The sequence below is a fragment of the Chinchilla lanigera genome, unplaced genomic scaffold (assembly GCF_000276665.1).
Source record: "Chinchilla lanigera isolate Chin_1 unplaced genomic scaffold, ChiLan1.0 scaffold00011, whole genome shotgun sequence".
Classification (NCBI taxonomy): domain Eukaryota; kingdom Metazoa; phylum Chordata; class Mammalia; order Rodentia; family Chinchillidae; genus Chinchilla; species Chinchilla lanigera.
This window is the reverse complement of record NW_004955412.1, coordinates 21,180,652-21,206,610: the sequence shown is the minus strand read 5'-3', so window position 1 is coordinate 21,206,610 and position 25,959 is coordinate 21,180,652. Positions and strand designations below refer to the sequence as shown.

At 44.0% G+C, this 25,959-nt stretch overlaps 1 long non-coding RNA gene across 1 annotated transcript in view; it reads left to right on the top strand.

Annotated features, from left to right (window-relative positions):
• Window positions 1-16,348, top strand: part of LOC106147866 — a 28,194-nt gene extending 11,846 nt beyond the window's left edge. Inside the window, exons 2-4 of the long non-coding RNA XR_001232870.1 lie at window positions 1,797-1,915; window positions 4,068-4,132; window positions 16,056-16,348. This is a non-coding gene — a long non-coding RNA (uncharacterized LOC106147866). The remainder of the gene's footprint in view (window positions 1-1,796; window positions 1,916-4,067; window positions 4,133-16,055) is intronic.
• Window positions 16,349-25,959: the final 9,611 nt, after the last annotated feature.

The window sequence follows — 25,959 nt, the reverse complement described above, 5'->3', positions numbered from 1 at the left end:
GCATCTTGTGTGTGGCCACCCTCTTCCTTTACCTTCCCTGCCTCAAACCAAGGGAGAAGCCATCACTGCCATTTTACAGAGGCTGGTGGCTTGCCCAAAGTCATAAGGCAAGGGGGGCCTGACACACCTCTTCGGTGCTCAGGTTCCAAGCTGCTATTTCTTTTCTTTTCTTTTCTTTTCTTTTCTTTTCTTTTCTTTTCTTTTCTTTTCTTTTCTTTTCTTTTCTTTTCTTCTTTCTTTCTTTTCTTCTCTTCTCTTCTCTTCTCTTCTCTTCTCTTCTCTTCTCTTTTTTCTTTTCTCTTCCCTTCTCTTTTGTATTGTGTTGAACCCAGGGGCACTCTACCACTGAACTTCATCCCAGCCCTTTTTATTTTTTATTTTGAGAGAAGGTCTCACTAAATTGTTCAGGCTGGCCTCAAATTTGTGATCTTCCTGCCTCAGCATCCCAAGTAGCCTGCCATACAGATGTGTATCACTGTACCTGGCAAGACCCTGCTGTTGTCTCTTACTTACCTGTTCCTTGCAGAAGGGCTGAAAATAGGCATCTCACCTAGGGGGTGACCGTGCACGGGATGGGCATCCGGGCAAAAGAAGAAAAATAGAACTCATTCTAATAAGGAAAGAAGAGTGAAATTGTTACTTCTTTTTTTTTTTTTTTTTTTTTTTTCCGATACTGGGAATTGAACTCATGACCTTGCACTTGACAGGCAGGCGCTGTGCTGCTGAGCTAAATCCCCAGCCCCGAAACTGTCACTTCTGATGACATAATTTTATATACAGGAGCCTGAAGGAATCCACAAAAAATTGTATGAGCTAATAAATACAATAAAGTTACAGTATACAAAATCAGCACACAAAAACTAGTAGCATTTCTATGTGCTTATAATGAGTTACGTGAAAAAGAAATATAGAGAAATTAAAGAAAACTCCCTTTTGTAATAGCTACAAAAATACTTTGGAATACATTTAACCAAGGAAGTAAAAGAAGGGCATATTGAAAACTAGGAAACATGGATGAAATAAAGAAGCCCCAAATAAATGGACAAGTATTTTGTATTCATGGATGAGAAGAATTAATACTGTCAGAATTTCCATGCTTCTGAAAGCAACTTACAGATTTAATGCCCCTCCTATTGAAACTCCAACGTCATTCCCCTCTAGAAATAGATAAAACTGTTCTTTCCTTGCTGCCGCAGGTGGAATACCCGGTTCTCTCTTGCTTCTCTTGCTTCTCCCTGTAGGTGGTAGTGCGGGAAGGACTGGGAAGGGAAAGTCTTGCAGGTGTTCTGGGTCCCTGGGTTTAGCCTGGTGAGATGGACAGAATACTCTTCCTTTATTTTTGAGTCTTCTCCCTTCACCATCCACTTCCTCTTGCCTCCTCTCCAGCGTTCTCATAACCACATCTCCTTCTCATCTTCCTCTTGCCCCAATTCCATTACTTTTCATCTTCCTTTTTCTCTCCTCCTCCTCTCCCCCTCCCTCTTCCCTGTTTTCTCCCCTTACTCTTTATCTTCCCTCCTCCTTTTCCTTCTCCTCCTCCTTTTCTCCTTCGAACTAATTGCTTAAGAGGTAAAGACCAGGTCGACTTGTGAAAACCCTGATCCATCGCCATGGTGATGCTAATTCAAACTGAGTTCAAAGGAAATTGCTCCAGTTAAAACTAATAAGCTGGAGCCAGGGCCCCAGCAAGGACTAGTGCCAGGAAGAACTGAGCCTTGTGCCCAGAAAAATAGGAAAAACAACTGGTGGGCCACTCACATTCTTCTTCCCTTCTGTACCCTCCCTGCATCCTTCAGATCTGCCCAAGCCCAAAGTGGACCTGAGAGGTCATTGCTGCAAACCTCCTGCCTCCAGACCGGACTCCACCCAAGCCACCTCAAACAGATGATCAGCCAGCATCATCTCCGTTTTAAAGGTATTACACAATCTCCCTCACGCTGCGGTTCTGGGGTTTAATCACCCTTGCTTTGGAGAGCTCTTTACGGTTCACACCACTTCCCACTGCTTTCTAGTAAGCAGAGATTTGGAAGTACCAGGAATAAGTACTGTGGAAGTGCTTGATATGAGCTAGGGGCTATCTTAAGACTTCACACATAAGCAATCAGCCCACTGGTTCTCCCCACTTTGTGGGGGTCACACTGGTTTTTCCCGTTTTGTGGGTGTCCTGGAATGAGAAAACTCATTCAAGAGGAAGAGGAAGGAACTAAGTGCAGTTTATTGCGGACCTAGCTAGGTCTGGCTGGTTTAAGGAATGACATAGTGGACTTCAAACTGGGGACCAAGGCCTCAAAACTGAAAAGGAGAGAGTCTGGGTCCCAAAGCAGCAGTGAGTAGCTTTCTGTGTTTGGAAGTGGCTGGTCCTTCCTCCCCTGACCCCACACACTGCCTGTAGGGATGTCCACCTTGGCATATGTCACTCTCAGGCTGGTTAGCCGCATGTGGTTCTTCTCTGCTCAGTGGGAAGTCTCCCATGACTTCCTGTCCCAGAGTGAGCCCTGGCTTACTATTAACTTCAAGGCTGAAAGTTTCATGGGAGCCCTAGTTCCTTGGGAAGCAGAAGATCTGAGCCACCTCCAAGAGACCCCACAAAACCTGGTTTGGGGAACTCAGTCTCGTGATGCCAACTGAAGACCAGTGACAGAATGTCCTGGAGAATGTTTGGTCTTTGGCAGGGGTCATTCCACAAACCATTTTCCTGAGCAGCTCCTACCTCTGACCTTCACAAGACTTTATTCTGTTGCTCAACCCCCGGGTTTTTTATTTTTTATTTTTTATTTTTTAAATCTAAAAGACCTACTGATCCTCCTAGATGCTAAGGAGATACTAGTCCAGCAGTGGAAGAAATTCCTCGAAGGCCAAGACATGGTCCTTCTTCCTTCCAAAGCACAGCACAGTGATGATCACAGTCCGAGTGCCACATAAAAATGAGGGGGCCACTGAGGTCTGGGGAAGAAGCTAGAGATCTGCTCTCCCCAGATGCGTTATGTGACCTTAGGAAGTCTGTGCATCTCTTAGTTCCTCAGTTTCTTAAAGTGTAGCGAAGATTGGTCAGGGCTGAGGCTTCCCATGCTCTCAGACATGTCAAAGGAGTGTCATGAAGCCATAGATGTGGGACAGCACCTCTCTTTGAGGCAAGGACAGCAGCACTTCATTCCTCTCCTGGCTTAGGGACCTTGGTGGTGAATTGAGATTTGAACTTGTGTCTCAGACTGTCTTGGACGCCTCCATACATACACATACGCACACAACAGACCCAGAGAGAGAGAGAGTTAGGGATGCCTGGATTCAAGGTGAAATCCAGCCAGCAGCGAGGAAGTGACTCAGCTGGGGCTGGGGAAGGCCTGGGGCCAACCTCCCACCCCCAAGCCAGCCTTTGTACTCAGCCCAGGTTCCTTTCATCCCAGCATCACAAAGCCCCTTTCAAGCTGGAAGCAGTCCAGCAAGTTGAGTCATTATCTCAATTAACAGGAGAAAGCTGGGGCCCAAGCTGGTGGGGGCAACTTTCTTCTGAATTAGGCCTGGGGGCCTGGCCAAGATTTCCCAGCCCCAGGCTTCTGCCCCAAGCTCTGGGCTGGCTGTGGGGCCTGCTGTGCAGGAAGTTGGAGCTAGGCCGGTTTGCCCTTGCCTGTCACTCCTTGCGAGGATCAAGGTTCTGCATGAGGAGCTGGAAGTGTATTTGCAGGGCTGAAATTCCCCAGAGGACAGTGTGTGTGTGGTGGGGAGGCGTCCCCTCCTCTTAGTTGTTGCTAGTGGGGAAGCTGCATGGCTTGTGCTTTTCCAAGTGGGAGACAGGTGAGCAAACAGTTCCCAGGCGTAGACACAGCCAGGTTTGGAGAGCTCTTCCATAGTGGAGGAAAACAGTACTAAGGCTTAGGCTTTGGGGACTCTGAGCTATATTAGACAGCTGACCCAACAGGGCTTCTCCGGGCTTCTGTGTTAGAATAGTCCTCTGTAGTCTCTTACCCCAGTGTGGGCCCAGCCTGAGACAAACTGTACGGTACTAAGTGTATCAGATGCTATCTTGCTGTGCAATCTTGGATAATTTTTTTAACCTCTCTGAATTTCAGTTGCATCAAATGTTCCTTGGGTTGGTGTCCAGAATGCAGAAGATGCTGCCTGCTGATACACACAGGTAGTAAGAATCCCAAAATATAGGGACTGAGGGGGGCCTCCTTACCTCCCTCGGGTCACAGTGCACAGAGAGGTGATTTGATTGCCTCAGGTCACACAGGCAGGGATGGAACCTAGGTTGACAAGAGAAACCTTCACAGGGAGTTTCCTGCCTTTCTGGGCTTGGATGGAGCTACTTCCCCCTCTGCGGAGTCAGGGCAGAGAGTGCAGAGCAGTTGATCTCAGCAGCTGGCATAAGAAAGGGAGTGTTGGGGGGGGGTGTCCTGGGCAAGTCGGGGGCTGAAGAAAATCCGGGGTGTTGCACAAAAAGGAGCAGGGTGGGGGTAGGTCCATTTTAAAGAGGCAGCGAGGAGCACAGAGCTGGTCTGTGAGGGCTGCCTGCTGCTGTGATGCTCTGCGCTGCAGGGATCAAAGCTGCCCTGGGCACATTCCCTGGGAACACAGTAACTGCGGGGCCCATGAACACCTGAGCTTCTCACGGGGACCTGCTTGATGTCACTGCCTCGGTTTCCCTCATGCCCAGCTCACCGCCCCCGCTTGTTTCTAAAGCGGTCTGTTCCGGCCCAGTGGTGCTCCTCACGCCTCCGGCTTGGGCTGCTGACTGAGTCACCTGGATTGATGTCCGGGGCACCTGTGGCTGCACGCTGTCCATCTCCTTCGTGTTAAGCTCCTTTCTCCGGCCCTTCGTGGCTTCTGCATTTCAGTCTCGGCCTGCATCTCCCTTTGGCTGTAGACTCAGTTAAGCTTCTTTGTGCAACTATTTCACTATCTGACTCTCAAGTTTGCCCATGGCCTTCACATAGATCACCAAAGTGGGTGTAGTGGGCCTGACCCTTTCCCTATATGAGCCTTTTAAAATCTTAGTTCTAGGGCTGGGAATGTAGCTCAGTGGCACAGTACCTACATGGCAAGCGCAAGGCCCCAACTTCAATTCCCTGTACCCCACCCCCCAAAAAAACGTAGTTCTAGAGTGATGCCTCGTCTAGACCAGTGATGGTGAACCTTTTAGAGACGAGTGCCCAAACTGCTACTCAAACCCTACTGATTTACCAGAAAGTGACAATACTGCAATTAAACCTAAATACTGAGTTAGAAAAAACAACTGTAGTTTAGAAAAGCAACCCAAACATTAACATCATTTTTTAAAAAGAAAAATAACACTTGTGGCATAGGTTTGCTACCATTCTCTAGACCCTCCATTGACCTCCCCAAGTGGGGCTTTGTCACTCCCAGCTGCACTTTCTACAGTATGCCATAGTCAGGCCTAGCTGAGGCCAGCAGGCCCTGGTCTGTCTCCAGCCTGCTTGTCTGTAGGTGGTTGCTTGGTTCTGCACAGGAACTTGGGTGGGAAGATATAGAGCCTGACCAAGTAGAGGCAGCTGGGAGAGTCCTCTGGCCAAGTGTGGAGGGCACATTAGCATGGTGGCGGATGGAACAGTCTTAAGAGGGAGGGAACTGGGCTGGGTGACCAAATCCCAAGCAGAAAAGAATGTGAACTTTCTTCTGGGGTCTGTGAATGCTGGAGAAGGGTTTGTTCAATATGATTTCTTAGGTCATTATCTGAGTTTCTCAAATACTTCTCCAGCAGGGCTGCTTCCATCTCTCATTGTGCATATACCCCTCTTCCTTCTTTAATCCAGTCTCTGGATTAACTTTTTATTTTTTTGAGCTTTTTGAGGTCTTTGGATGACCATTAATTCCCTCATTTTACAGGGGAAAAATGGAGACAGAAAGATCTGGTGATTTCCTTATAGCTTCAAAGTCAGTAATGTTAGAGCTGGAAGCCAATCAGACCCTACGCTCGTCACATTACATTCTACTACAATTGTGCATGGTGTGTGTGTGTGTGTGGGTGTGTGGTTTGTATATCCAAATGTGGGATATCTTCAAGAGTCCTTACAGAATTGTTTGCTGGTTAATCTTTTCCTTCTTCCCTCTTCCTTTCCCCTTCTCTCTCTCTCTTTCTCTCTCTCTCTTATAATGCAGTGGGCCCTCTTTTCTCATCATATTTTCTTTCCAAGCCCAAGAGAATCAGAAATACTGTCATTTGGCTTTCTGTACCTTCAACATCCCTGGCTTCTGGCCCTGTCTGGTGATGAGGAAAGCAGCTTATAACTCTTACCTGGCTCAGTAGCACTCGTGGCACCAACATGGCTTCTATGTGAAAATATAAAAATGTTTTAAAAGGTAAACTGGCCAAAGCAGGAGTGTCAGGGAGCCTGTGTTGTAGACCTGACTTGGCCTTTTATCAATTGTAAGACTTGGGCAAGTCTCTAGACTTGAATTTTCTTGGCTAGACAATAGAGATAACAATGCTATCAACTTCCCGGGGGTTGGATTAGGAGACATAATGTGCATGAACACATTTGATTAACAACGGGTCAAGTCACTCACAAATGTCAGTGTGGGGGGTAAGACAGTTTGGATAGCTTTCTGATGGGATATCTTGAGAACAGCTTACTCTCCTTCCTCCTCCCAGAGAAGGTCTAAACTGAGGGACCATTCTAAAGGACATGTCTTATTATGGCAGAATGAGCTACCTGGCAGCCTCCCCACCTTCTTTCAAAGGGATATTAAGAATTAGCATGCATCCAATTAGTCACTCCAGCCACTAAAACACTTAACAATGAACCTGGTGATGCTTCTGCTCTAAGCCATTCTCAGGAATGGGTGATGCTTCTTAAGTGAGCTAATGCGGGGTTATTGTTTTATAGGGGGCAGAGTCAGAGACAAGCTAAGAGGAAAAGTAGTCCTCCCTCTCCTGAGAACCATACTGTGGGCGCTGAGAAAAAAAAATACTAGAGCTCAACATGTTGATGAGCTTGCTTCTAGGCTAACAAGGACATTGGATATTGCTCTCTAATGAGAACCTGAAGAGCTTCAGAGGGTCACCCCTGGGCTCCTGAACTAGCTGCCAAGGGCCAAACTCTAGGATACAGACAAGGGGCTCTCTTTGGGAAGGGGTAGGTAGGGCCACTGGTCTCAGCAATTGGAAAAAAGAGACTTTAGGAAAGGGACAAGTGATCAGAGATAAAACAGAGTGATGGGGAATGAATAGAACTCTGTCTCAAGGCTGATGTGTGGTGGGGCATCTTTGTTGGTATTCGGAAGTTAACAAATCAACTTTCTTCCAGTGTTGCTTTGATGTTAAGATCTACCTGACCCTTGGGAGAAATGAACCAGTATGCATATTTTTTATTTTATAAATAAAGATGCAGGTAAAGCAGAGTTATTCATGCATGCATGCATACATGAATGTATTTGTTCTATAAATTGTTTTTAGTATTTTGTCTATTCCAGTTGGGCTGAAAGATGCCCTTCTATACTGGATATGTTGCTTACCTTTCAAGCTCGCTAGCTACCTGCAAAGACAGGAAAATAAACAACCATTAGAAATGTGGTCAAAAAAAGCTCATTTGTAATGACTTAGTTGGACAAAATGGTGCTTCTACGACTCTTTCTGTTTAAGGATCTCAGTACATCTAAGAGCGCAATTGCTTTACAGAGAGAGTGATGGTGTGTGGAGCTGGCACAGAGCAGGGCCTCAGAACTGTTCATTCTTTCCCAGAGGAACAGGTAAGCAGGACTGGCCTATTGGCTTGTGTCGGAGCCTGCTCCCCAGCCCTGCCTTTGGCTTCCCACTGCCCTCCCCATGGGTCCTCAGCTTCTGAAGTGAAGCGGGTGGGGTGGGCTTAGAAGTGGGACAGGAATGCTCCTGAACACTTGGCCTGTCTTGATTCATCAAAGGGGGCCTTGCTGGTTGCTGGAAAGAGTGGGGGCGGAGAAGGAGGGAGAGAATGCTCCATAGGCTGGGAAAGATCCAGAGCTCTCATTAATGTCTGACACCTCCAATAAAAAGCTGCTTATTCCCCAAAAGCGATTTTTGAAAATCCTAAACTCTTTGAAGCTTAGTGTTTAACTGCCACTCCTTCAAGGGACTTAATAGGAAACCAAGCCCCTTGGCTTTCTCACAGGGCTCTGCCTGGGGCAACTCCCCTGCTCCAAGCATTTGAGGTCCTTGTGTGGGGGACCCTTGAAGCTTCTGTGGCTGGGCATGAAAGGGAGGTGTTGGTCCTCACCATGAGGAGGGGAGGTGTCCTCAGGGGATGCGACTGCAGTGGAAACTGAGGTTTAAGTGGGTTCTGCCCCTGTGGGGGAAGAAAATAGGAGAAAGACTGGGAAGTAGCGATGTAGATGGAGTTGAGAAATGTAGTTAAACCCGGCAGTTTTGTTTCTAGACTGGCTTCTTCTTTTTCTTCCGCTTTTTCTTCTTCCTTCATCTGGGTGAACAAACAGCACATGTACATATGCTAAAATAGGAATATGATAAAAATAAGTCTTCCTTTATTGCAGGCCACCTACTTCTCAATCTGCAGGCAACTACCATAACAGCATTTGTGTATTATTTAAAAGTTTTCTGGCTGGGGGTGGAGCTCGCAGGTCTACCATGTGTCTAGCAAGTACAAGGATCTTCGTTTGACCACTTAAAAACAATTCTATGCTCCCTCTGTCTCTCCTGTAAACAGGAATATATTATATACACTATTTCATTTGCTTTGCTCTTAAAAATACATTTTAGAGATTTTCGTGTAAATCTACTTAATTTATACACATATATATTTACTTATATACACATATAAATCTATTTTACTGTTTGCCTGGTATAATATAATAAGGATAGCTTAATTTATCTACCTCATTTCCTTATGGAAGGCATTTAGGTTGATTTCAGTCCTTTGTTATTACAAAGCTGCAGTGGTCAGTCTTGAATGGACCCATCCAGGCAATTTCTAGAAGAGGGATCGTTGCCACAGAGGTAAGTACCTAAATTTGATAGACATTGCTTAGGTTATTTTCTAACTCCATAAGATTGTATCTACAGTGGTGGGAGAGCTGGTTGTCAACCCTCTATCCATACTCCCCCTGTCCTACCGCCACCCCATGTGGGAGTGAAATGCAATGATGTGCATAATCTCTTAGAGGGTGATTGAAAATAATTTGTTGGTCTTTAAAATGCATGGAGAGAGGTTTGTTTGTTTGTTTGTTTTCTTTTCAGAATAATCCATCCTAGTGATGCTTGTTGGGGATGAGCACTGTCTGCACCCTGAACAGAGCTACAAAGCAGAGGGCTTGTGTGGGCGAGAAAGTGTCAGCTGAGTCCTCACAGAGCAAAGCCCCTGGCCTGGTCCCAGGGAACTCCCTGGGCTCCCCAACTTTGCTCCTGAAACCCCAGGGATGCTGACCATTTGCATTATGGTTTTAAGTTTTCAAAGCCTTTTCAGCCAACATTTCATTCCATTTCAGCTGTGAGGCACTGTTGGTTACATGAGGAAACTAAAGTTGAGAGAGAGTGCATGAAGAGTTAGGAGTCTGAGGCTAGCCTGGGCAACTTAGCAGACCGTATCTCAACAGGAAGAAATAAAAAGTGTGTGTAGCTCATGGGCAGGGCCTGTATCTATTATGTGTGAGATCTGGGTTTAGTTCTGAGAGAGAGAGAGAGAGAAAGAGAGAGAGAGAGAGAAAGAGAGAGAGAGAGAGAGAGAGAGAGAGAGAGAGAGAGAGAGAGTCTAGGGTTCAAGTCCAGCACTGCGTTCACTTACCCATATGGTCTTGGGCCTCTGGGGAGACATTTGGACTGCAGGCTCACCGAGCTCGTCAAGGATTTGGTCTGATGACTGTCCAAGACCTGTAGTTAGGTTGGGGACCAATGGCACATGGCCATGGTCAGTGCTGGCTGCTCATGACTCACGGGCCAGATGTTGGTTTATCCATTTATACAGTGGCTCCAGGCTGCTACCACTTTCCTGAACTGGCTCCTGTGGGAAGAGCTGAGGGTCCCTCTCCTTCTGGTGGTGGCATATCCTCTCAGACCCTCAGAGTGTGATTTTGGTGGGCCAGGTGGAGGTGGGTCCTGTGTGAGAGGCAGGGAGGTATAACAGTGTTTAGAGCAGATGAGATGGGTATAGACTGCTAGGGAAGAGATTCCCCACTCCCTCACCTTTCAGAGGCACTGTGCCATGGAAACCCCTCGTAATTCATGCCATCTGCCCTCCACAAAGTCAGCCAACCTCCAGAGCCTGATTCTTCAGATGGCCTTGGGGCCTAATCAAAGCCAGACACCTCCCTGGCCCCCTCCTCCAATTAATACTCTATTAATAGCCTTCAATCACCCTGGCTCCAGGATCCTAGATATCTACACTCCTGGCTTCTTTTTCCTTAGGATTTCTGATCTGCTACTTTTCAGCATCTTGGACTAGGATACACAGAGAGGCCATCCCAAAAGCCAAGTGTAATTTCTTGGGAGAATCACTGGGTGCGGTCAGGAGATCCTGTCTTCTGTCTTGGGGCCACCACTGACTTGCTCTGTGGCTTTGGGAATCCGTTTAACCTCGCAGGACCTCAGTTTCCCTATCTTTGGCAACCAATATTTATATTGCAATAGAGAGCTTACAAAATATTTTCCATCTACACTGTCTCAGTGACTCTTCCAAAGGGAGAAAATCATGACTTTTCTGGTTGTTATTCTGGGGGGAAAATGGACTGTGGGGGACAGGAAGCACATAGAGGTTAGCAGTTGCTATGACAGGTTGGAGTGGGCCCCTGAGCAGATGACATTAGCCTCTCTCTAGGTCAGTCCAATCCCATCCTGGAGGGCCCAGGATTTCCTAAAGCTCTTTCTTCACGACTCTCCTGAGACTGTGTGCTACTGGAGACTCCCAGCAGGGTATGGAGTGGCTGGAAAACTTGGAGGAAGTCAGAGAGCAGGCCACCCTGGGAATCCTCAGGATGAGGGCCCATGTGGAAAGTGACTGTTTTGTTATAGGTCCCTCAGCTGAACCCTTTGAGGGGTGATGACAGCTCTCAGGATCCGCAGGAATCATGACCCACCTCCCCTGAGGACAATCCAGGAGGAAACAGGCCAAGGAGTAGTAGTAAGGATTTAGCCAGACTCAAGGAAGAGCTGCCGCAGAGGAAGCCTCGGCCCTGGGTGACTGAGCAGTGGCTTGGAGACACCCGGTGGCGAGGATGAGGAACCACAGTTGATTCCCTGTGAAAGGTAGTGGAACAAACAAAACAAAACAACAAATCAAAATAGAAGGATTCTTACGTGAATCTTCCATGTGCGGGGCAGGGATCTCCTCACTCCCCACAGCTGCTCTGGGAATTCGACATACCAATGCTTTCTTCAGTGTGGAACAGTGGCCCAGACCTGCCCCTGCTCATCTCCTAGCTCCACACCAGCAACTTAATCATACGTAACCTTTTAGAGCCTCAGTTTTCTCACCTGTGAAATGCAACACCTCACAGGGTTAGTGCAGAGTGCAGGCAAGTGTTTATCTCCAGATCTGTCCCCAAAGGTTGGCCAATAATAGAGAGGTGAGGTCTTGCCCAGTGTCACAGATTAAAGGTGCTTTGTCCTACCGAAAGCAGCTAGTTTCTGAGATAGAGAAATGCTGTTAGACCTCATCGTAGGTGGGGCAAGAAAGAACTTATTGACCACATCTGGCTTTCCAGCAAGCCCAGCCAATGAGAGAGCAGGATCTCAGGGAGGTGGAAAGAGGTGTTGGTGACACTTCTCTCTTTCTCTCATGGCACCTTTCCCTACCTGCCCACACCACCGGGCACTAACAGGGGGGCTGGGCCAGCTCCCTTTCATTTTAAAGAGATCACAGACTCCAGCGTGCCTAAAGGCCCGGGCAAGACTGACTGGCCAAAGAATTTCTAGGCCCCCAGCAAGGAAGGGGCAGTGATGTGCTTCACTCTTCTGAGGCCCTCTGTTTTCCACCTGCTCAGGCTACTGCAGCCTCCTCCTGGGCTATACGCTGGGCTGTTTTTCCTTCCCACCATTCCTGGTTCTCCAAGGGGCATCACTAGGGACACACTGGAGGTAGAGGGGCAAGTACAGCCTTGTAGATCTGTGCTGTGCCCTAGCTGTATTCAGGAGAGCTTCCCCTGCTACCAACCCTTGTTTTCTCCCGCCAACCCTCAGAGGAACAGCAGTGCTGAAGAGTCAGCGGGGCAGAATAAGCGACCACTGTCTCAGTCCTCATTTGACTAGGTCTCTGAGTGGTGGGGATGGCCTCCTGTGCTGGGAGCTTATCCAGATCAGGATGAACCCTCACCTTGGAACACCTCAGAGCCAGCCCCAGAGGGCCAGGCCCCCAGGCCATATCTTAGAGCTACAGCTCCACTCATTTCCCTGGCCTCCTCCATCCAGGGACCTTTGCCGGCTGACCCTGGGAGGGCTGGTCTCTGTGTGGATATGTCTGTGCACATCTGTCATGGACAAGAGAACCAGCAGGCCAGGTGCCAAAGTATGCCAAGCTGTGTACCCTGAGGAGGTAGTCACGCTGAACTGCAGGGCATCGCTCTGGATCCCAGGCTCCTGTACCCCAAGGAAGGGCCGGCTGAGAGTCCTCTGAGTCCCTCAGCCCTCTTCTTTATTCACTCTGATGTTCAAGAGTGCCTCTTTTCCCAATTTTGTCATCATCTTCCTGGCCCGGGGCAAGTAGGAGGGCGAAGATCTGTCCTCTGTCACCTCTCAGGCAGAGCGCAATAAATGGCGCACTGCAGTAGGAGAGACTGTAATTGGACAACAGAGAACTTACTGGGTGGAAGTTGTTCTATTCCGCCACAGAAATCTGTCTGCTAGGCCAAGTTCAGAGATAGGAGATAAAGGAAGTGGATAGACTGGTTCTCAGGGGGCTCAGATAAACACCTTAGAGGCTATGCCATTGGCCAGTGACCTGACCCTACTGTCCCAGTACCCTGGACATGACAGGTAATGAAGGCATTGTGGAATCCCTGGCTTTTGATTGCCCAGGCCCAACCCCAGCGGCACTTAGTGCCAATCCTTGTGTAGACAGGGGGTCTTTCCCAGGGTTTTGTCAATTCCACCATGGAGATGAGACACCACCAGTCTGCCAGAGGTGCTGATGCAAGCTGAGAGCTGATTATAAGAGTCAGGCAGGGCACTGCATAGGGTGAGGACAGGGTTACTAAGCTGTCTGTGTGTGTCACCAGGGTCTATCTAACTCTCAGCGTGCATCTTCCTCGTGTTGGAAGCAGCGAGCCCACTGGCCTCACAACAGTCCTGTGAGAAAGATGATCATCTCTTTCCTTTTATACAGAAAACGAGAAGCACAGAGAAATAAAGGAACTGGCTCAGGGCCACATAGGAGATGCGGGAGCCAGGAGTGGAGCCCAGACCATCTAATTCCACAGCCCATATCTTACACCACTGCACCCAACAGCCTGCATAAGGGAGTTGGCCTGGATAGACAGTGGGGCTGTGCAATCAGTGGAGGGAGATTTGGGGCAGGGAACAGGGCTCCAGGTCCTGCTGGGGAGTGGGAGCTTAAGGAGATGAAGGAAGGCTGTGAGCAGGAAGCCATGGCGTTGAGGCTCCCTGTGAGAGGCGGGCATTCTTCCTCAGAGGGGTGATAGGTTGTCCAGTCTCATCTCCCTGAGAGCAGAGTCCTAACCGAGGCGTGGTATGCCTGTGTGCCAAGACAGGGTTACAGGGGTGCGGTTAACACAGAACCTCCCACACCTGGTCCTTCCAAGGGCCCTGGGTTCTCAGCCTCTGGCTGAAAATGGCCCATTCCCTCTCTCCAGTGTGGCGTGGGTACTGTTATTTCCCTGTGGTGAAAAAGATCAGGAGACTCTTCCTCAGAGCAACCCCACCAAGGGGCCACTTGGTGTCCAAATCCTGCCAGGCATCAGTACAGCAGATGCCATTTCAAAAGCTGCCCCCACTGCTACTGCTTGCAGGTCCCTACCTGATGGCCCTGGTGGTCTGAGCCTGCCTGTCAGGGTGGCCGCTCTGCCCTGCAGCTGGGGATTTAGGGACCCCACCAAGCTTAGGGACACTCCTGTGAGTAGTTCATCTTACCCACCCACCCAGTGTCTCTGTACCTATTCACTTCCAGGCTGCGTGGTCCTGGGCAGGTGACCATTCTAGGCCTCAAGTTCCTCCATGAGAACAATGCAGATAATACATGCCCACTAGAGAGCAGAAAATGAGCCCACATGCCCATTCAGTAAGCCTTTGCTGATTGCCTGCTCTGTGCCAGGCGGCAGTTGGTATTAGGGATGGGAAATGAATTAATCCAACATAGTGCCTATCTGCAAAGAGAGGAGAAGGGCTACTTAACGAATAGTAGAACCCAGCCTGACGGCACTACCAACACACACCACACACCCACACCCTCAGCTTGCAAAAGGGGAATTTCCCTTGAAGAGGAGAACAACCAGATGGGACAGTGGATTTCAGAGCAGTCCTCTGCCTGCTACCGGGAACCCGAGGCAGGTCATAAAGCTCATCCTGGGGCTGGCCGTGCAACAGGTCTTTGCGAGGGGTGGGGGTTGGGGCAGGAGCAATCATCAAAGCCCGAGCGAGCTAGGGCAGGCCCAGCCGTGCTGAGAGCCTGGACGCAGCTGGCTTCCCACCGCTCCCACGGCCTGTCCTCCACGGCCACCGCCGCGCCTCGCCGCACGGGGGCGCGCGCTCTTCCGTGCCCAGCCGCGCCCCGTTTGTGGGTCTTTGTTTCCCTCCTTCCTTCCCGCCTTCCACTTGGGGAAGAAGGATGCCCACCACTTGGATAGCACTTTGGAGCTTTAGGAAGGACTTTGACTTGAGCTCTTTTGATCTGCTTCAGCAACCAAGGAGGCATTAGGATGTCACTTAGAGCCAAGTCTCTGGCTAGGGTGGCCATTCAGTCACAAAGCACCTGCGTGTGCTTAGCTCTGAGTGTGCTGTGTGTGTGTGCGTGTGTGTGTGTGTGTGTGTGTGTGTGTGTGTGTGTGTGTGTGTTTTGCAGGCTGCAGGGCTTTGGCCTTCCGTAAGGACTTGGGTCTCTGCCCTGAGAGTAGTGGAGGCCATGCAGGATTAGGGTTGGTAAGCGAGCCAGGTGGTGGTGAGATAAGGTTTATGTTTCTGAAAGATTCCTAGGGCTGCTGCATGGAGAATAATTCAGACTGAGCCAGTCACTGTGGAGACACCAGATGGGGTGCTCCAGATAAAGCTGGGACGGTGATGGCAAAAGGATCACATTCAAGCAGAATCTAGAGTTACACATTGTGCAGCCCCTCTCCTTCCTGCAACTACCTGAAGTCCTCATTTGCTGAATCCAGGACCCCTTTCCCTCATAGGGCACCCCCCCCCCCCGCCAAACCCCGGGGTGTGCCGGTCCTGAGACACTGTCCAAACTGGCCACACCATTGCTAAGCTGTGACCATAACCACTGCCACCACGCGCAAAGCCAGGTGCCTGGTGGGACCCCATGCCAGGCCTCAGAAGGCTGCAGCCAGTTACTTGCGTATGTGGGAAGCAGGGTCACCACAATTTGTGGTTGGCCCCTTGCTTGCAAACCCTTGCTTGCAAATCCAGAGCTTTCAGATCTGGAGCACAACCTGAGACATCTATCTTTAGGGAACTGACTCTTGATAAACCTCCTGAAGACTGAACGAGAAAGCAAAATGGCAATGTAGTGTGTGAGGTTTTCACAGAGTTGCTGTGAGACAGCCTCACAAGTATGGAGACATCTGGAAGACGCACACATAAGTTAGAACACTGCCTGGCCAGGCATGTTAGCTACTACTGCAATGAATGTAAAGTGTGTGCAGAGCCTGGGTCTGCCAGCATCTGCACCTTCTCTGGGATGCAGAGTAAGTCTTTTTGGGGGCCTCATATTCATAACAAATGATGGTTCATCCATTCTTGTGAAGTGTCACCAGGAAGTCCTTAGTGAGGCCTGAGGTACTGTCCCCATCTTCCAACAGAGCATTCCTTTCTGGCACTTGGAATGAACCTATTCTCCAGGTCATAGCAGGCCTCCCCCAGGAACTGCTGAATGGCATGGGAACATCTTGCCTCTTCTTTTTCTGGAGTCATGACACCCATGGCTTTTTTATTCCTATAGGTTTTCTTCAACTAGGGTGCTCATCGGATACTTGGATTTCTTGTTTCTGGTTCTGCAGTTGGTCCTGCTTCTCTGCACATACCCTTGATCCTGTAACTGACTTGTAAGTTTTCACAACTTTTCAGCTTCCTACTTATGGAAAGCCTCTTGGGTCACCTCTGTACCCTTCCTGTGGGGTTACTTCCCAATCAAACTCTCAGAAGACCAACCTGGAGGCTTCCTCCTACCCCAGTTGATGATGAAATTCACCTCACTCATGTGGGTAGCTTCACCATCTGTCATCAACATCAGACACTGACGACAAAGAGGACGACTGTCGTTCATAAACTTTACAACTTGAAAACGATACACATTCTTCTCTATGATTTTCAGAACCATTCCACAATATGGTGTATATCACCATAGGTTCACCCTGCTGGCCTGGATAGTCAGTGGGATGTTCACACCTCACACAAGATTCAGAGCAAAACTTTGCAGGGTGAGAAAAGGGAGGGGGATGGGAGCATTTCAAAAGAAGAAAAAAAATGCCCTCCTATCAATCAGCTGTGGAAGACTTGGATAGTGATTATTAGCAGTAAGACTTTGAGCCAGTCACACCATTGCTATGGTGAGCTTCAGTCTCCTACTGTACAAAAAGAGATAATAGAGGCTAGTTTATGGAAAAGTAGTCTTGTTGGACTATAGACTGTCCCCACGCTCAGCCCCTGAGAAGATGCCAGCAACAGAAAACTATAAAAAAGCTACAAAATATAGACAAAACTAATTTTTAAAATTTTTTGGATACAGGGTATCACTTTGCAGCCCAGGCTGGCTCAAACTCCCAATCCTCTTGATTCAGCCACCTGAGAGCTGGGGTTACAAGCATGTACCACCACATCCTACTAGACAAATGATTTAAAACAATTATTGGGGGGCTGGGGATTTAGCTCAGCGGCAAAAGCACCTGCATTGGCAAGCGCAAGGTCGTGAGTTCGGTTCCTGGTACCGGAGAAAAACCAAAAAATAAAAATAAAAATAAAAATAAAACAATTATTGGAAGACAGTAGAGAATAACTAAAATTGATCAGAAACTGAAGGAATGTCTTCCCTTGATAAAAATGACCTCAAGGAGTCAGATTTCTGCATGAGCAGCCTATTTCTGAGGGCACGTCACAGGCGAGGAACCGGTGGTGGATCCTCCTAGCTTGGGGTAATAGGGAAGAGAGACCAGAAAATGGAGGAAGGCAGGTGTCAATGGCAAGGTACTGAAGAAGGTCAAATCCAAAATCTATGCAGAATCTACCTATATAAAATTGGATCAAATCCTTGGCTGATTGCTGCACTATCAAGTACCATGAGACATCAGGGAGCTAGAAGGTGAAAGAACTGACCAAAGATTTCAGATGTTGCTCGCCCCAAGGGAGACCGAATTTGGAGTTTGAGTCCAGCCACATTAACTGAGAGCTGGAATAAAGATGACCCTGCAAAGAAATTTAACAGACTCCAAAACATCATTAGCATATCATTCAATATCTAGTATTTACTGAGAATTAAACATGCAAAGAAACAGGAAAGCATAGCCCATACTCAATTAAAAATCAACCAGTTGAACCCAAATTTGAGAGATCTGGGTATTGCAATGATCAAAGACTTTAAAGCAGCTGTTAAACTATGAATGAGAATTTAAAAGAAAATATATGGATTATAAATGAGAAGAAGGATAATCCTGGCAGAAAAATAAATACTATAATAAAATAACCAAATGGACATTATAGAGCTGGAAAGTCCCAAAAGTGAAATGAAAAATTCACAGGATGAGCCTAAGAGCAGAATGGAGACAGCAGGAAACAGAGTCAGTGAACTCGTAGGCAGACTAATAGAAATGATTCTATTGGAGGGACACAGAGAAGTGTATTTTTTAAAAATGCAGAGCACTTTGGAGGACAGTGCACCACACCAAACAGTCTAAGATGAATGTAATTGAAGTTAAAGCAGAAGAGGAAAGAGAATGTCCTGAACAATATTTCAGGAAATAATGACCAAAACATAATGTGTTTTGTTGAAAGGCGTCAATTTAAGAGATCTAAGAGGATCAGGAAATGCCAGGCAAGATGGATACACAGAAAACCACACCAGACCACCTAATGACCAACTGCTGACATCCGAAGATGGTGAGAATACTCTGAAAGCATCCAGCAATGAGCAGTGAGGCCAATTTGACGGCCATCCTCTCATTAGACATCATGGCAGCCACAACATGACTGAGCAGCATCGTTAAAATGATGAAAAAAGAAAAAAAGAGAAAAACGTCTGCTAACGTGGAGTTTTATGTTCAGCAAAACTGATTTCAAAATGAAGACAAAATACACTTTAAGCTAAAAGTAAAGAGAATTCATTAGGGGCACAACTGCACTACAAGAAATATTAAAGAAAGTTTTTCAGGCTGAAGGATAATGGCACCAGATGGCAACTCAGACTTATAGGAAAAACAAAGATCAGACATGATAAGTGTGAGGGTTAATATAAAAGGTTATGCATATTCTGTCTTATCTCTACCCACATTCACTGAAAGAAATAGGACTGTTTAGAGCAAAAATTATAATTCTGTAATGAGGGGGTTTATTACCTATATATGTTAATATATAATAAAAAGTAGTGTGAAGTATGGAGGTAAATGGAAATATATATATATATATATATGTACATATAGCAAGATTCCCATATTTTGTATGAATCACTGTAACATTAACTATATGCACTGTGCTACATTAAAGATTTATATTATTATAACTGGACTTCTAAAATGCACAGAACATAGTCAAAAAGCTTGTAGAAGCATAAAAATACACTTGATCTTAGCCAAAAGGCTGAGAAGCGATAGAAGCATAAAAATAAAACAGTAAAATATTTGACTAGTTACAAAGAAGTCAGGAGAGGAAAAACAAGAGAACAAATGAAATAAATTGAAAACAAACAGAAAATATGAGACCTAAAGGGATGAATTCAGCACATTTTTTTGGGTACTGAGGATTGAATCCAGGGGTGCTCTCCCACTGAACTATAAGTCCAGGCCTTTTAATTTTTTATTTTGAGACAGGGTCTCACTAAGTCATTCAAACTGAGCTCAAACTTGCTATCCTCCTGTCTCAGCCTTCCAAGTAGCCGGGATTATAGGTATGAGCCACTGTATCTTGCTTAAATTAAACACTTTAATCAGAAGTTGTAGATTATCTGACCAAAACATAATGAATACATGGAAACCACACCAGAGACTGGACAAAGAAATAGATAAGTATTGGACAAAGAAATAGATAAGTATGTGCTGAATATAAGAGATGCACTTGAAATATCAAAACAATGTAAAGTTAAAGGATGAAACAGAGGTATACCTTTCATAATGGTTCATTTCATATTTCAGCTTGGCTTGGCTGTAGTACTCAGTCCCTGTGTTTAGTTACTGTAATCTAGGCATTGCTGTGAAGGCGTATTATAAAAGTGATTAACATCACCACTTGACTTAAAGTAAAGGAGATTATCTTCCAGAATCTGAGTTTTATCCAATTGGTTAAAAAGCTTTAGAAAGCATAATTGAAGTTTTGCAAAAGTAAGAAATTATGCCTGTGGGAATAGGCTAGTGCCTCAGCTTCTGCCAGCCTGCCAGCCTGCCAGCCTGCCCTCTCCAACGGACTTCAGACTTTCCAGCTGCACATCACACCAGCCAGTCACTTAAACTTTCTCACTCTCTCTCCCCTCTTTTCTCCCCTACACACACACACACACACACACACACACACACACACACACAGCTGTAGACCTGTATGAACATACAAATAGAGATCTCCAGTAGGTTCTGTTTCTTCAGATGAACTCTGATACACCATTCAAACCCAACTTACTAAAAAGCTGGAGTTACTATATTAATATTATACACAAGAGACTCTAAGACAAAGACTATTAGAAAAAATGAAAGCGATATTTCATTAATGACAAGAGGTCAATACATTAGAGAAGCATAATAATTATAAATATGTTCTAAAAGCTAGTAATAGTCATTATAAGCTGTGCAAAATCTAATACGAGAGCTTCAAAATACATGAAGCAAAAACGGAGAGAACAAAAGAAAAAAGAACAAAAGAAAGACAAATTCACAATCACAGTTGCTGGTTTTACCGTACTTTCTCAGTAACAGATGACATAATTAGACAAAAATTAGAAGAAAGAGGATCTGAATGGTACCACTGATTCTCCTGGCTGAGTTGACATTTATAGAATATTACACATAACACATACTGAAAACTCCTTTGCCCCTCAAGTGCCTGTAGAACACCACGCTGAGTCATATGTTGGAAAAAATAAGAAGTATCAATACATTTAAAAATATTTAAATTCTGTAAATATTTCTGAACAAACTAGAATTAAATTAGAAAGCAGTACAATATTTAGAAAGTTTCTAAATAATTGGAAATTAAATAAAATTTTGATATGTGTATTTTTATTGTTGTTTAGTTTAAAGTACTTTCTAATTTCTATCATTCTTTCCTTTGACCCAGACCCATGAATTATTAAAACTTTTTAATTTAATTTCAGACTGAATCCAACAATATACAGGTATTTCCCAACTTACAGTGGGGTTGTGTCCCAGTAAACTAATCATACATTGAAAATATCATAAGTAAAAAATGCATTTAACATACCAAACCTGAGAGAGCAGACCGGTGCTGGAGGAGCAGCAAATATCCCATCCACAAAGTGAAAGAGCAGACCTGGAACATGAACCCTCCAAAACGTGAGAGAGCAGCCTCATAGTAGAGCATCCCCTATGTGAGAGAGGGGACTGGGCCAGAGGAGCAGGGCTCTGCTCCCACCCATGAGAGAGCAGACCTGCAATGGCAGAACCATGCCCAGGCCTGACAGGAGCCTGGCATGGCACAGCAGAGGCAAAGACTAACCAACTGACCCAGTCCTGGATAAAGGCAACACCCATGGAGAAAAAGGAGCAACCAGATCCCACAACTGTCAACATTAAATCCAACAGCCCAGTTGAAACTCTTCCTTGCAGCCTACATTCAGCAGAGAACAGAGGTCTGATGGCCTTCCCCACCTACCATCAGGAGCAAGGACGTACCTTGGCTTAAACAGTAACGACAGTCTAGGGGGAGATGAACAGAGGGCACTTCAAAGACTCTAAGGCCCTAAAGGTAGGCACAGAAAATCATGTCTGGCTGGATTCCAAGAATGCAGATTGGGAAAAGAAACCATTCACTCAATAATTCACGAATTTTTTTCTTTGACACACTCCTTTCTTGATTTTCCTATTTTTGTATTATTTTTATTTTTGCTTCATCAGGTTTTTGAGAGTCTGGAGTTTTTCTCCCACCTTTTTTCTCTTCTTTTAGCTCTTTTTTGCCTTTCCTCATTTCCCCTGCCAGCTTTGTTTTCCTTCCTTCTTTTTCTTTTATTCCCTGTTTTGCTGTTTATCTTCTTTCTTGTTCACCTTTCCAGTGATGGTTCTCTATCACTATTAATTTCCTTTACTCCTGAAGAGGACTTCCTATCTTCCTTTTCTCTCTTCCTTCCCATATTCTATCAAGTAATTTTTCAAATTTTGTTTTTTTTTTCATTCTCCAGCTCCCGACTCCCTCCAACTTTACTAGGATAACTACTAAGCTTTATGAATCTCTAGGTAAATACCACAGTTATATTTATGTTATTGCTGTTGAATAATGTGCTATTGTTAGTAGAGTATAGTTGTTCCTTTTGATAGATATCTTTTGTAAATCAATATTTGGTTTGTTTTAGTGTTCATAGTATAATTATAGCTCAGATTTCTATGGACAAAGGAGGCACTTTATTGGTCCTTAAGGTTTAACACTACTCCATTTGTATTTAATGCTGTAATTGATGCTGATTTTATTACTATGGCCAACATGTCATAGCTGTTGCAATTCATTAGTATTCTTGAGGTGCCAATATCTATATTGCCTAGAAGTTATTAACAATACTGTGACCCATTCTGGGAGAACTGGGTACTGGGCTAAACATGCTACAACCTCCCATCTCGAATAAATGAAGGCAGTTGGATCCTGGGACAGAAGCAAAGGCCAATAATTAGCCATACCCAAAGGACACCACTGAAAAGTAGACATTAACTAAAGAGATCTCCATGCTAGGAACAAAACATTCCACTACAATAAATCCATAAGCCTCAATACAAAGCAAATGAACAAACAAGCAAACATAAAAACATGAAAAGACAAACCAACAAAATGCCCTACAAAACTCCCAACTCTTCTAAAGCTGATTGATGGGATATTGAAAAAGAGGAAACCAAAATCTTCACACCTAAATTATTTAAAATAGCATCAGGAGAAATAACAAACAGTTCAATAAGGCAATTGGCAAGATCAAAAAGATGTGAGTAAGAAAATATTGGGCCAATTAAAATCATCAGCAAGTTTAAAGAAGACACTAATAAAAACATAGGAGAGATAAACAAAATGATGCATGTAAAACATGATTCCTGGTACAAAAAAACCCCCAAATACCATAAAACAAAACAAAATAAAAAACCCAAAAACATGCATGAGCAGTATAGAAAAAAATTTAAGTCCATAAAGGAGTTCCAAACAGAAATTCAGTAGATTTAAAAATTCTATTGAAAGTATGGGCAGCAGAAGTGATCAATGTGAGGACAGAATCTCAGAACTAGAAGACAGAGCTTTTGTAAGTGATCAATTAATAAGAGGCATCTTAAAAACAAGAAAACATGAAAAATGGATCCAACAACCTCTAGATGATGCAGGCTAATCTATGATTAGCTGGAATTAGTAAAAAATCATTAGATAGGGCAAATGGCATAAAAAGTATGCTAAGTGAATAATAGCTGAAAATTTTCCAAATAAGATGAATTTAACGTACAGTAAATGAGGCATATAGAACTTCAGGTAGCTATGATTAGAAAAGAACTCCATGACATGTTATAGTCAAATTTCTGGAAGTCCAACACAAGAACAGAAACTTAAAAGTTTAGAAAAGTTCACTTGTAGATCACTTATAGATCTGTAAGATCACTTACAGATCACTTACAAGGGAAAACCCATGAGAACTACAGCATACTTCTCAACACAAACCTTAAAGGCCAAGAAAACATGAAGTGTTTCAAGCCCTAAAATAAAACAATTTCCAATCTTGACTGACACAGTCTGCAAAACTATCTTTCAAATTTGATGGAGAAATAAGACATATTTATGACAATGAGCACTTAAAGAAATTTATGAGTACCAAACCAACACTCCAAAAGATTCTCAAGGACATCCTAGAAAGAGACAACAAAGCTAACAATGAAAAAATTTCTCAAAGAATACCAATACCATATAGGGTGAGCCGTTAGTAGAAGGAAATGATAGGGAGTCAACAACAGGAAGGTAAGGTAATAATAGAAATAAGTCAATACTTACTATTAATAACTCTCAATGTAAATAGTCTCAATTCCCCAGTCAAAAGACACAGATTGGCAGAACAGATCGAGAAACAAAATCCAACAGTATGCTGTATATAAGAAACACATTTAACCCCAAAAACAAACTCATAGGCTAAAAAATTAATTTAGTCAAAGGATGGAAAACAATATTCCATGCAACAGGAACCAAAAAAAGGTAAATATAGCTATGTTACATTCAGGCAAATGGACTTCAAGCCAAAAACGATCAAAAAAGGCAAAGATCACTACACATTTATTAAGGGAACACTCTAACAAGAAGAGATAATAATTATTAACATATATGCACCAAAGAGTAGTGCACTCAACTTCATAGAAAAAGTACTACTGTACATAAAATATCAACTAGACACAATTATAATGGGGGACCTCAATATCAATCACAAGTAGATAGAGATCACCTGGATAAAAAAAATCAAATGAAGAAATATCATAGTTGAACAAAACCTTCAAACAAATAGACTTAATAGATATCCACAGTGTTCTATCCAACAACAACAAAATACACATATCTTCAGCAGCACATGTAACTTTCTCCAAAATAGACCACATACTAGTCAATAAATCAGCTTTAAGTAAATGTAAAAGAATTGAAATTATCTCATACATAGCATCAGATCATAGCACAATGAAGTTAGAAATCAACAACACACCTAAGCTAGTCATCATAGCTTAACAACATAGTACATATTTTTACTTATCCTCATGATCTTGTGATTTACTGGAAACTGTGGCTCCCTACTGCTACTCATCATCATGAGAATATTACATAGTATAAAAAAGATCAAAAATCAAAATTTGATAATAGTCTTTACTGACATGTTACCATCAACACAAAATTGAAAAATGAAAGATTGACCCTTTGTAAATTGGGGATATATGTATAAAAATGAACATGTATCTGACTAAGTGAGGTTACACATCTTATGCTTTAAAATCAATTATTGTAATCTACCTCTAAAAGAATAAAATACAAAGTTTGTATTATTTATTTCAGAGAAACCTTGTATGCAAGAACCAGTTGCCAAAGATGCTGAGAGATTGAAGAAAGAGGCAGACAAATCCAGGCTTGCACGAAGTGTAATTTATTAGGAACTTATAGACACATTTATGACAGTGTACCTTCAGTGGGAGCAAAACAGAAGGATCTCGATATCCTAAGGCAGAAAAAAGGGGTTTATAGTAAACAAGACAAAGCTTGCTAACTGCAACGTACCTGGGCTTTCTAAAACCTATTTATAAAGCTAGTGTGGTGACACACACCTGTAATCACCCTCTGCACAGAGTGCTGGGGCAGGAAGATCACCAGTTCAAAATCAGACTGTATTACATAGCAAGATTTTCTTAAAAAAACAAAATAAAAACCTACAAAAAAAAGTCAAACATCAGTTAAGAAATAGTCCAAGCATGGCACAAAATGCTTGGCTGACTATCTTAATTACTTTGTTTTTTCCTTTGTTTTATCTTAATTACTTTTTGTTTTTTGGAATGTGAGCTAGGTTCACTTGGTGGGCAAACTGGTGGTTACAACCAAGATGGCTATGGTGAAATTAAGTTAGATCCCTACATTATTATATCAATAAATGCATAGGAAACACTTGAAAAATTTCCACTTAGTCATGTTAAAAATTTTTAGAAAACTGGGAAAATAAATGCAGTTTTCTCAATCTCATAAAGGGCATTTATGAAACAGCTACAGCTAAAATCATTCTTACTGGCAAAAGACTGAACACTGCATACAGATGAAGAAAAAAATCAGGATGTGTACTTTCAATGCTTCTACTCAAATTTGTATATGAGATCATAACCACTGCAACAAAGCAAGAAAAAGAAATAGATATTTGAAAGGAAGAAGTATGGTATGAGTATAAAAATCTTACTATAATTTACAAGTGAATTTAGGAAGATTAATGTATACAAATAAATTGTCTTTCTACATACCAACAATTGAAAAAGCAATTGAAAGAGGAAAATTTTCAATTATGGGAGAATTATAAGTAACGAAAAACTTAGGACAATCTTTAATAAAAGATATGCAAGAACTGTACACTGAAAAATATAAAACATTGCTGAGTTAAATTAAATACCTAAGTAAATGGAGAGACATTAATGAGCAGGAAGATTCAACACTGATACAATTTCTTTTGCCAAATTAATCTATAGTTTTAATGCATTCCTGTCATAATCCTAGAGGGCTTTGCTGCTAGCATTTTATAGGCTTACTGAAAATATATGGAAGTACCAAAAATATCAAATCCTCCCCCAAAAGAAAAACAAAGCTTGATAATTTGTACTGGTTTACTATAATATTTCATAATAAAGCTACAGCAATACAGTGTTGCCACAAGTGTATCAAGAGATAAGTAGATCAATGAAATACAACAGATATTCTAGAAACCGGCCCACATTAACAGTTAATTAATTTCA